This window comes from Lepus europaeus, chromosome 20 (assembly GCF_033115175.1).
Source record: "Lepus europaeus isolate LE1 chromosome 20, mLepTim1.pri, whole genome shotgun sequence".
Lineage (NCBI taxonomy): Eukaryota > Metazoa > Chordata > Mammalia > Lagomorpha > Leporidae > Lepus > Lepus europaeus.
In genome coordinates, this window is record NC_084846.1 from 52,420,429 (window position 1) to 52,433,486 (window position 13,058).

Genomic DNA, 13,058 nt, shown 5'->3' on the forward strand with positions numbered 1-13,058 from the left:
GAGGCTTTGCAATTATATTACCAAGGCATCCAGTTCTGCAGCCTGTGTGTGATATCTGTTTCCACGGCTCTTGTGTAACCACGTATTTAAGGCTTTGTTGAACCCCTCTTTTGGGTTCAAGTTTCTATATTCTTAAGGTCATGTGAAGTGATTTAAAAACAAGACCTCAGGTAGAGTGGTTTAAGAATATAAACATCGCCGCAAGTTAGTACAGTGCCATAGGGAAGGGCACAAATTGGGGAAGCCAATTTTTTGGATTTTAATCTCAGTTTAGGCACTCACTAATCACAACTCTGGCCTTCTCTAAACTTCACTTTCCTTTAAATTTGAGATAATAAAAATAAGACATTGTTACAACATTGCTTGAAACACCTGCTCCCTATATTGGAGTGCCTGGGCTGGAGTTCCATTCTGCTGCTCATTCCTACTTCCTTCTAATTAATGTGCACCCTGGGAGGCAGCAAGGTGGTATCTCAAGTACCTGGGTACCTGTCACCTATGTGAGCGATCTAGATTGAGTTCTCAGCTCCAGATTTTGGACTGAGTCAGCCCTAAATGTTGCAGGCATTCAAGAAGTGTTCTAGTAGATGGAAAATCTACCTCTAGTAGATGGAATCTATCTTTATGACCTAAGGTAGAGAAGAACTTCTGAAATAAAAGATTAAAAGCATAAACCCTTAGATTAAAAATTGATTCAATTTTGATAACTCAAAATTAAAGCTTTCCATTTAGTGAAATATAACATTGGCAAAAATGATGGACGAAATGTCAGAATGAGAAGTATTTGCGATGTTAAATGCACATGGTACTAATAAGTAGAATAAATTAGGAACTCTTGAAGATAGCAAAGTGGGGATGTGAATCCCAGAAATAATAGGCAAATGGTGTGAAGAAGAAATTTACAGGAGATGAGAAAAAATGAAGCATATGAAAGATGCTCAGAATTCTTAGCAATCAGAGAAGTGCCAATTAAAACACAACTTTTAAACGACTTTAAACATATTAGACAAGAAAAATCTGAAAATCGGATATTGCCAAGTGTTGATGGGGAAGTGGTGATATGGGAAACTGCATGTGTCATTGGTGGATGTGTAGGTATTTGTAGCCATGACAGCTAACACCCACAGCCCAGGGGCAGGTCTTTGGTCCAGCAGTTAAGACACTGATGAAGAAACCTGCTTCCCACACTGAAATTCTTGGATTCAGTCCCTTGGCTCCTGACTCAAGCTTCCTGCTAAAGCAAACCCTGGAGAGCAACAATGATGGTTCACGTAGCTGGGTTCCTGCAACCTACATGGAAGGCCTGGTTTGAGTCCTAAGCTCCTGGCTTTGGCCCCAGCTCAGTACTAACCCTTACAGGCATCTGTGGAGTGCACCGACACATGGGAGCTGTCTGTCTGTCTCCCTGCTTCTAAAAAAACAAAAATTCCTGAAAATCTAAAATAATATTTTTAAAAGGTCTAGAGTTCCAGGAATCACAAGAAGTGTAGCTTCAGAGCCACTCCCGCAGCTCTGGTCCATGCTAGAACAACAGAGGCTTGCAATCCTCTCTCTTGCCCCACTTGTTATTCCTAAATTGTAGCTCTGCTCCAGCCCTTCTGACTTCACACACAGTTAAGTCCTCTCCACTGACTTCAAGGGAGTTATGGGAGTAAGTCTTCTAGTTTCTACTTTTGCTGAGCAAGAACACACACTAGTAAAGTGCGTACAACTTCTTTGTAGGGGTTCAGGCACTTGTAATTTATAATATCTCTCTAGGTGGTTCTAACACATAGCCAGAGTTTAAAAACATGACACCTAAACTATGTTTGAAAAGATATGGACGGTTTAGCTTTAGCATTTCTGCTATATAGCACATAAGTACAGTACTTGGTGTTAGGAATGGGCTGATGTTTTGTTGTTTTTCACAATACTACAAGATTTTTTATCATGCAATGAGGTTGTTCAGAAACATGATGTTATGGAGATGTAAAAGACCATAGTTAGCACAACCAAGGAGAAGTCAGCCACTCAAGGAAAACCAAGAGGCATGTTCTAACGTGGAAGCAGAGAATGTAATGGAAACTTTTAACACACTCAGCGTCATACACCTTATAACGGACACAGCAGAAAAAGCTCAGTCCATTGAGGCTTGCTTTGGGAAATGGGGAAATGATTATCACAAAATTGGGTAATTGCGTTCGTCGAACTACGGGCTTTGCACACCACAGGAGTTCTGTGGTTTCTTTCTTTTTTTTTTTTTTTTTAGATTTTATTTATTTATTTGAGAAGTAGAGTTACAGACAGTGAGAGGAAAAGACAGAGAGAGAGGTCTTCCATCTGCTGGTTCACTCTCCAAATGGCCGCAACGGCCGGAGCTGAGCTGAGCTGAAGCCAGGAGCTTCTTCCAGGTCGCCCATGCGGGTGCAGGGGTCCAAGCACTTGGATCATCTTCCATTGCTTTCCCAGGCCATAGCAGAGAGTTGGATCGGAAGAGGAGCAGCCGGGATTTGAACTGGCACCCATATAGAATGCAAGTGCTGCAGGCGGACTGACCTCACTCTGTGGTTTCTTACAGCGAATTGGTGAATCACATAAACCACAGAATGCCATTGATTCCATCAAGAAGTAAAACCCAAATGCAGTGCAGATGGAGCACTCTGAGGACTGTTACCAATTTCTACAACAAAAGAAAATATTGGCTTCTGCATTAAATCTGAAAATCGTCTGTGGGTGAAATACAAATTGAAGATCTTTGGAAAATAATGAGTGGATTCTAGCTCATATGCTAAAAGTTACACACGCACATGCACACACATACACACATGCACACACACAAATATATACATAGCTATTGGAAATAACAAAGTCAAATGTATTTTATCAGGCTTAAAAGTTTCCTTCCCCATCTATAGCTTACCATCCTCCCTCCTTCACAGGATTTTTCCTATCAAACATTTTTTCTATAAATTACATGCTTCCAAAACCCTCTCTGTTCTCCAATTCTAGGGAACCAGACACAAACATTGCTGAGTCCAATGTGTCCAAATTGCCCAAGACAGAAACCAGATACTCACTTGCACAAACTCTGTGGCAGGTTGCAAAACTGCTGCCCAGACATTCTGGTTCTCTTGCTGCGCTGCTCTCAGTAGGCTGAATATACGTCTCTGTGCTGGAGCACGCAGGAGTGACCTTGTGACTTATTTCACTAAGGAACTGTTGGTAGAAATAACTCAGATCACTTCCAGGTAAAACTTGATGAGCCACTGTGTGTGGTTCACTGTGCCTCTTCTCTCTTTGGCCCCCATGGCACTGCTATAGACAGCTTGCTCTGTCAGACTGCATCCTGGGTTGTTGATGATAGGGAGCAGGGCCACAGCCACATAGCCAAGCTGCAATGCACAGGTAGCATGGGCAGGGAAGAAGATATTGTCCCAGGCCTCCTTTGCAGCACGCTCCTGTAATTCATCTTCTGCATTTGTTGTGTATGGGAGTTCATGGTATAAAAATAACACTACCCATTCCACTATTGATGAGCACTTATGCTGTATCCAAGTTTTTTGCATAATAGGAATAAAGTGCAGTAAGTTTTCTTCCCAGTGTATTTTCGTGCACATATGTAAGCATTTCTGTTGGGAAATACACAGAATAGGAATCCCTGCATCTTGGAGTTCAGAGCGTGCAGCTTTGGCAGGTGGTACAGATGGCACAATGCTTAGACCAGCCTGCTCTCCACTCATAGTGTTGGGTGCCAGTGTCCCCATTTCTTCACCAACACTCACTTGTGCATGTTTTCATTTTTTTTTTTTAAAAAATTAGCTATTCCAATGACTGTGTATGAATATCTCATTGTAGTTTTATTGGTATTACTCAGATGGAGATGAACAATTTGTTGTATGTTTTTTAGCCATTTGGAGTCTTTTGTGTGGTAGCATTTGCTGTTTTGTCCACTTAAAAAATTGGATTAGGGGCCAGTGCTGTGACAAAGAAGGGTTAAGCCTCCACCTGCCATGCCAGCATCCCATATGGCCACCGGTTTGAGTCCCAGCTGCTTTACTTCCAATTCAGCGCCCTGCTGATGTGCCTGGGAAAGCAGCAGAAGTTGGCCCACGTTCTTGGGCCCTTGCACCCATGTGAGAGACTCGAATGAAGCTCTTGGCTCCTGGCTTTGGCCAAGCTCAGCCCTGGCCGTAATGGTCATTTGGGGGGTGAACCAGTGGATGGAAGATTCTCTCTCTTTCTCTCTGCCTTTCAAATAAATAAATAAATCTTTTTATATTTTTTTTATCTTTTTTTATTTTTTTTAATTTTTAAGGGGAGAGCGCGAACGCAGTCCCCCACTACCACAAATTATGCAGTCGAGTTTCCCACATTTGGGGAAATCGCAGGGGTCAGCACATCCGGAGTGCAATGGATAAGCCTCGCCCTGGCATCACTATTCTTATTGATTTGTAGGCATAAATGTGTTGTGGACAGATGTATTGAAAACACATTTTCACTTTTGGTGAGTCTTTATTCTCTTAGTTATGTATTTTGATGAACAGAAAATTTTCAGTCTTAATGATGAAGTCCTATTTATCAATCTTGTGTTTGTCCATTATGTTTCTTTGCATTTCTTGTTTAAGAAATCATTATGTGTAGCAAAGTTAGGAAATATGATTCTTTGTTATATTATAGAAGATTCATTATTTTATTTAGTTTACTTTATACATTTAGATCTATCATACATGTGGGGTATACTTTGGGGTATTCTGTGAGTAGAGATCAAGATTCATTTGTGGCCATATGTATTTCTAATTGATACAGCATCATTTATTGAAAAAAATAATCTTTTCTCCACTTCATTGAAGTAGCACTTTGTAATAACTACAAATATGTGGGTATATTTGGATGCTGTGTTCTGTTCCTTTGGATTATCTGTCAACCATTGCACCAGTGCCACACTGTTTTGCTTATAAAAGAAGTACAATAAATCTTAATTTTGCTGTTCCTCAGAAATTTTTGTTATTTACTTTTTGTATTTCCACTTAATTTTTTAAAATTATTTATTTACTTCAAGAGATAGAGAAACTGACAAGAGAGAGCTTCCACTTACTGACTCATTCTCCAAATGCCCGAAACAGCTGAAATGTGGCTAGGCCAAAGTTAAGAGCCTCCGTGTGGGTGGCAGGGACCCAAGTCACCTGCTACTGTGCAGTGGGCACACGTACTGGAAGCTGGAATCGAAGAGGAGCCAGGACTCAAACCCAGAAACCGATGCAGGGTGCAGGCATTCCAGGTGGCATCTTAACTGCTGTGCAAAATATTTTAAATTGTTTTTAACATCTACAGGATCTGAATTAACATTGTGCTCATTCCTCAAATTTAAAATTTGTTCTCTCCCTGTCCCCCACCAGCCTTACTAGTGGCTTGTATATTTTATTAGTCTTCATATTTTTATCTTCTTTAATATTTTTATTGTGATGACATTCGCACATTTAACCATTTTACAGTGTACAACTCGATGGCATTTTGTATCTTCCCAATGTTATACAACCATCACCTTTAGTTTGTTCCAGAATATTTTCAAAAGAAATCATGCTCATTAAGAAGTCACTTTTCTAATGGTAAAACTAGTCTTCAAGCAGTACTTTATACTTTGTGTGTCTGTGTGGGTGCAAACTGTTGAAATCTTTACTTAGTATAGAGTTGATCTTCTGTATATAAAGGTAATTGAAACTGAATCTTAATGAAGAATGGGATGGGAGAGCGAGTAGGAGATGGGATGATTTGTGGGTGGGAGGGTGGTTATGGGGGGGGGGGAGAACTGCTATAATCCAAAAGTTATACTTCTGAAATTTATATTTATTAAATAAAAGTTTTCTATATAAAAAAAAAGAGGTCACTTTTTGGGGCCGACAATGTGGTGTAGTGGGCTAAGCCTGTGCCTGCGGCACCAGCATGCCATATAGGCACTGGTTCAGTCCCCTGCTGCTCCTCTTCTGATCCAGCTCTCTGCTATGGCCTGGGAAATCCGTGGAAGATGGTCCAAGTGCTTGGGCCCCAGAACCTGCTGGGCCCATCTCCAGCCATTGCAACCATTTGGGGAGTGAAGCAGCAGATGGAAGACCTCTCTCTATGTCTCTCCCTCTCTCTCTCTCTTTAACTCTACCTCTCAAATAAATAAATAAAATAATTTAAAAAAATAAAAAGTCACTTTTCGTTTTCCTGTCCCTCCAGCCCTTGGTAACTACTAAAGTACTTCCTGTCTCTGGATTTGCCTATTCCAGGTATTTCATATACACAGAATCCTACAAGATATGACTGTTTATGTCTGGCTTCTTTCACTTAGCATAATGATTCTAAGATGCATCTATATTTTACAAGGTATTAGGACTTGGGTTTTTTTTTTTTTTTATGGCTGAATAACATTCCATACAATGGACATTCTCTCTTTAAATCCCTTTGTATTTCATTGACCAATTTTTTTCTTATTGTTTTGATTATTCTAATGTGTTCTTAACTTTATGCCATGTACAATTGGATAACTGAAGTGAAATGGTATAATTCTGTTAGCTTTTGCTGTCTGTAGCCTGAGTTTCTGTTTATAGGTGCACATAAATCTAGGGTTCCCAAATCTAGACATACAAACTTGGCATTCCTATGCTTCCTGACTGGGAGATTTTGTATAAATTGAGGTTGATAGGGATCTTATTTCCTTTATCAGGATATTGTGAGATGGTGTAAGTACTTTGTAAACAAACTTATGGACTTGGATAGAACTTTGTAGTTTGTACTGCAGTTGCCTTATAACTGTGTAGTGATTTCACAGATACCTATCATCTAACTCTCTATCATCTATCTATACAGTTTCATGCAGTAAACCTACTGAAATTATTTCCATTTCAGAGATGTTATTTCTCTTACTATGAGATTTCTGGAACTGACCACAGATTTGGTGTTTGAAGTCTTGGTTTTCTGTTTCTCTGTTTTTACTGGCTGCCTCAAGTAGAAGGTGTTACCAGCACTCTTAAGACTTTGGAATTTCACCCTTTCAGACACTTGAGAGCTTTGTAAGCACTGCCAGCCAGGTTCAGTGTCTTCTGTAGAGGAACAGCACCAAAAGTTGCCACCGAATCAAACTCTGCGCTTGCACAGCATTCAAATGTATCTATTCAGCTTTGACAGTCTAGGAAGTCTACCAACCCACCAAGAGGTTTTAATAAATACCCAGGGAATTGGGCTTTTTGTGTGCAAATAAAAGAAGAAGTGGATGCGGTTTTTCCAAATATGTTTACAAAGTGGTATTTGGACATGTGCAAATAAATATTTAACACATGAGGACTAGGAAGGAAAGGAAAGAAGGAAGGGATTATAAAATCAAGGTGATGTTTGAGCTTTTTAATAGGAGTTTGTTTATTAATGTTGGGCTATAAATTTCTGGTGTTAAAAGGAAGTTCTAAGTTTAAAACACATCCACAACATTCTGCAAATTAAAATTTGTAATGTTCCATGAACTCATATTGTTATTTGCACATTTTAATATCTCTGAAACAGGAAATTATTGTGTAATGTGTCGTTTCTTAAACTTACGTTGTAGAGTAATTGCTAAATTTCCTTTCCTGGTTGTAGATAAAATATGATATTAATAATAAGATCATTATGCACTTAATGTTGATGACTTTTTTTTTTTGAGATTTATTTTTGGGACCAGCACTGTGGCTTAGTGAGTAAAGTTGCTGCCTGCAGAGCCCATATCCCATATCGACACCCTTTTGAGTCCTGGCTGCTCTATTTCCAATCCAGCTCTCTGCAAATGCCCCTGGGATAGCAGTGGAATATGATCCAAGTCCTTGGGCCCATGCACCCATGTGGGAGACCCAGATTAAGTTCCTGGCACCTGGCTCTGGTCTGGCTGAGACCCGGGATTTATTTGAAAGGCAGAGTTAAAGACAGCGAGAGAGAGAGAGAGAGAGAGAGATCGATCTTCCATCCACTGGTCACTCCCCCAGATGGCTACAAGAACCTGGAAGAAGTTCCTCCTCCTGGCTTCAGCTTTATTTGGCTCTGGCCATTGCAACCATTTGGAGAGTGAACCAGCAGACAGAGTCTCTTTCTCTCTCTCCTTCTCTTTCTCTCTCCCTCCCTCTCTGTAACTCAGCCTTTCAGATAAATAAATAAATCTTAAAAAAAATGCTATTGAGTATCCACCCTTGGTTAGGTGCTGTCCAAGCATCAGAACTATCACAATAAATATGGCATTGTTGTATAGGTTTATATAGTCTAGTGAACAAAACAGAAACAGAATAATATATTAACAGGGCAGCGCAGTAAGGAGTGAAGAAGCAGTAGGGTACAATGGGACACGTAAGAAGGATTTCAAAGGCTTTTTTCTGAGTCAGGAAAGACTAACAGAGGTAAATTTCAAACTGTTGTCTCAAGGTGCAAGTAGGATTTGGTCAAGTAAACAATGGAGAATATAGAGGTTTTAGGGAAACAGTGTTTGAGGTAAAAAGCAGGTGAAATCAAAAGCCTAGGGCAAAAGTTTCAGAGGGTTGACCACATGGAAGTAATTGATAGCCAGCTGGGTTTCATGAGTTACTCAAGAGTTTTGACTTTTCTTTTAGATGAGGATTCCTAATGCCTGATTTGGTCATGATGGGCTTCCGTATTTGGCATGGGAAACCCCTGAAATGAAATGTAAGTGCTATGTGTATGTACAAATCCAGTGACAAGGTGCATTCTGTTAATCAGTCTCCATGTTGGCTGGGTCTCTGAAAAAAGCTAAAAGTCATTGCTCTGAAGTCTCCAGAGCTGAATAAGTAAGTTAGAAAGGAGATTCAAATATCAAGCATTTTATGGATGACTTGGGGCATGTATGTGTTTAAGACATAATTTGAGACATAAAGCTCACACCAGAGAGCCTAGGTTCAAGTTCCAGCTCTGCTGCTAGTTCCAGTTTCTTCTCTGGGAGGCAACAAGTGATGGATCAACTAGTTGGGTCCCTGCCAACCACAATAGAAGACCTGGATTGAGTTCCAGGTTCCTAGCTTCAGCCTGGCCCAGCCCCGGCTGTTATGAGCATTTGAGGAGTGAATCAGCAGATGAGACTTCCTCTTATACCCCATAATTGTATTAAGTTTCCACCCTCTTTTGACCATCAACTTGTGATTTTGATATTTAGCCATTTGCATGAGTTTGAAGCCATGCCCTATTGAAACCTCAGGAGGAGGTTGTGGAAGTGAGAGGACATTTAGTTAGACTAAGTGTTTGGGTCACAACAGCAGTCAGTAAAAGATGTGGTCTGTATCTTCACATCTTTGCATAGTCGTATCCTGTGGTTGGCTAGGGAACATTTTGTTTTGACTGTGAAAGAGGCGAGTAGGCTGGGAAAGGGAGGGAGGATAAGACTGAGAAAAGAGGGGATGGGATGTGGGGAGGACGAATGGCCAATGCTCTTAAAAAGACCATGAATTTTTGTGCAACAAAGAACACTTGGGTTCTCAGTGCCCAGAAGACAGCTGGGTCAGGAGAGAAAAGTGCGGCACATTTTTTTTTTTTTTGACAGGTAGAGTTATAGACAGTGAGAGAGAGAGAGAGAGAGACAGAGAGAAAGGTCTTCCTTCTGTTGGTTCACTCCCCAAATGGCTGCTATGGCCGGTGCGCTGCACTGATCTGAAGCCAGGAGCCAGGTGCTTCCTCCTGGTCTCCCATGCGGATGCAGGGCCCAAACACTTGGGCCATCCTCTACTGCCCTCCAGGGCCACAGCAGAGAGCTGGACTGGAAGAGGAGCAACCGAGACAGCATCCGGTGCCCATTTAGGATGCTGGCACCGCAGGCAGAAGATTAACCAAGTGAGCCATGGCGCCGGCCCCAGTGTGGCACTTCTTATCTACTCCCCCACCCACTCATCACTCCCTGCTCCTCTTGCCTTCTTGCCATCTGTTCATTCATGCAATCCTTCTAAAAATATGTGAGCACCTACTATGTGCCAGAAACTGGCACAAGCTTGGCAGTGTACCGAATGGCAGGAAAGCTGGTGCTGCTACATTATGCTGAGCATCTGATAAGAAATTAGGTCGTGGCAAGTACAGGTCAGATCCTGTGGGGCCTTTTAGGCCATGATAAGAAGGTAAAATGAGATTCCTTCAGAAGAAGGATTTTAAGCAGAAAACTTATATGCTCTTATTGATGTTTTAAGTAAATATATTTAAGCCCAAGTAATCTTGGACGGCAGTGAGAAGCGTGGATTTGGAGGGGGGAGGAGAGGACAAGCACAGGGATGGCAGTAGAAATGGAGAGCAGTGGGCTGGTTCCAGGTGTGTTTGGAAGTCGGTGGATTTAAAAGATATGTCCACACTCTTGGATATGCTTCGCAGCAAGAATCGGAGCTTAATTCGTCTCCCCTTGCATGGGGGGTGGAGTTAGTTTGCATCTAGGAAGTAGAATAATGGTTGAAGTTAGGGCATGTCACTCTGGAGTTTGGTTGTTCTAGGATTCTGGCTTTCATGTGGGGGGCATGCTGTCTCACTCTGTCAGATTGCTCATCTGGGGGGAGGCAGCCACGTTCTGCTGCAGCTCCTGGAGAGGCCCATGTGGCAAGGAGCCTGCCAGGAACATGTGATGATCTTGGAGGCTGGTCTCACTTTCTGTCCACCTTAGTGGAGCCCTCAGATGAGATTGCAACTCTGGCTGATGACTCAGCTACCAACTTGTGTTAGTCTTCTGTTCCTATAATGAAATATCTGGAGCTATGCAACGTTACAAAGAAAAGAGGCATGTTTAGCTTACAGTCTGGAGGTTCAAGAGCATGGCGTCCGCATCAGCTCAGCTCTGGTGAGAACTTCATACTAGATAGTAGAAGCACATGAGAGAGGGAGAGATCACATCACAAGACAGCAAGCCAGAGAGCCATTAATATGTCAGATTTGCTCTTAGAGCAGCTTGCTCTCCCAAGAACTAACTCAGGATCCCATGTGAACAATCTTAATCCCTTCCAGAAAATGCACTAGTAATGCGAGGGCTTCCTACTAGAACCCATCTATTTTTTTTTTTTTGACAGGCAGAGTGGACAGAGAGAGAGAGAGAAAGGTCTTCCTTTGCCATTGGTTCACCCTCCAATGGCCACCGCGGTAGGCGCGCCGCGCTGATCTGAAGGCAGGAGCCAGGTGCTTCTCCTGGTCTCCCATGGGGTGCAGGGCCCAAGCACTTGGGCTATCCTCCACTGCACTCCCTGGCCACAGCAGAGAGCTGGCCTGGAAGAGGGGCAACCTGGACAGGATAGGTGCCCCGACCAGGACTAGAACCCAGTGTGCCAGTGCTGCAAGGCGGAGGATTAGCCTGTTGAGCCACGGCGCCGGCCTAGAACCCATCTATTAACATCACCAAACTAGGGATCAAGGTTCCAACACATGAACCACTTAAGAGACAAACCACATCCAACCCATAACACCACTGAGACATACCCAGCTACGCCACGACTGGGTTCCTGACAGATGGAATCTAAGAAATAATAAACATCCATTTTTAATGGCTAGGTTTGGGCCTAATTTGTTATGCAGCAATAGATTAGTAAGACAAATAATAGAGTCTAGGAACTGGTATATTTGTGTAAGGGAATGTGAGGAAAAAAAAGGATGGATTAAAGATGTCTAGGCTTGGGACTTGAGCAAGTCGATGGTAGTAATGGTATTTATTGTGTAAAAACACAGAGGACGTGACAAGTTGGAGGGAGGGGATCAAGAGTTCTACTTTGGGGGCTGGCACTGTAATGTATCAGGTAAAGATGCCACCTGTGATGCTGGCATCCCCTATGGGTGGTGGTTCGAGACCTGGAAGAAGCTCCTGGCTCCTGGCTTTGGTCTGGCCCAGCTCTAGCCATTTGTGACCATTTGGGGAGTGAGCCAACGGATGGAAGATCTCTCTCTCTCTCTCTCCTTCCCTTCTTCCCTCTCTCCCTCTCTCTCTGTAACTCTGTCTTTCAAATAAATAAATCTTTTTTAAAAAAGAGTTTGCTTTGGCCATAGGTCAAAGAGACTATTAGACATCCCAAGTGGAACGTCAATGAGGCAGCCTGCTGAGTCCTACCCCAATGTCAGTTTACAACTAACCCTAGGGAATATCTCTAACTTCCCATTCTCTCCTTCCACTTATTCTAATATGGTCATGTTCCTTTGACTCAGTTGAAGACTTTGCTGTTATTTAACACTATTCAGTGAAATGTTAGGTCTGTGATTATAAAATAAATTGAAAGCATGCTATTGCAAAAATTAAAGGGAAAAACAAAAAAAGGAAGGAGGAGGGAGGGAGCAAAGTATCATTAGGTTCTTAGAATTTTACCCACATATTACATGAAATCTATTCTTTTTTATTAGTAAGAAACTGAAAAATTAATTATCCATTACATCCATGTTATCAAACCCAGTGGATACTCCTTTGCCTTAATTCTGTTCAATCATAACCACGCAGGCCACAGATCATACTCCCCTCTCTTGGATTTTGTGATCCAACACAGGTAGAATCCTCTGCTCCACCGAGGTCAACCAGGTGTCTGTGTCCTATTCCCTTGGTATCTGGGCTTATCTCAAAGTCCAACAAGGCTTCCCTCAACATGTGTGTTTCCTAGCTGGAGGTGGCTCGAAGCCTGGCCTTAGCGGGTCACTCTGCGAGATGCTTTTCCCACGGATCTGCAGTGATGGTTGGATGCCTTCCACATAAGCTCAAGGATTAAGAGCAAGTCTTCCAGGAGGAGTCGAGAAAGAGGACGGTGGTTAGAATGTGAAAGAGTATTTACCGCAGAAAACTCGAAGTGATAACTGAAGCATGTTGTTCTGTGAGGGCCATGTTCCAGAGAAGAGCGAGAGATGGCTACTACACACAGGGGACGTGGAACTGGATCAGGAGCCTTGAGAAGGAGAGGCTCCGGGCGCAAAGAAGGGGCTGTCCCTGGGGAAACCAGGACCCCTTCAGAGAGATGGGGAGAAAGGCGCTCCGTTCCGGTCCTTGCAGGAGCGGCCCCTCGCCGGTGAGGCCTGCCCGGCTCCGCAGTGTTACAGGGCAGCTCCCCGGCTCCCTAAGCCCCTGGCAGCTCTGTTTTTCC

The 13,058-nt window shown here is 42.6% G+C and overlaps 1 pseudogene; it reads right to left on the reverse strand.

The window, feature by feature from the left end:
* Positions 1-4,291: 4,291 nt before the first annotated feature.
* LOC133750135 (U1 spliceosomal RNA) lies at positions 4,292-4,438 on the reverse strand (annotated as a pseudogene).
* Between the last annotated feature and the right edge of the window lie 8,620 nt (positions 4,439-13,058).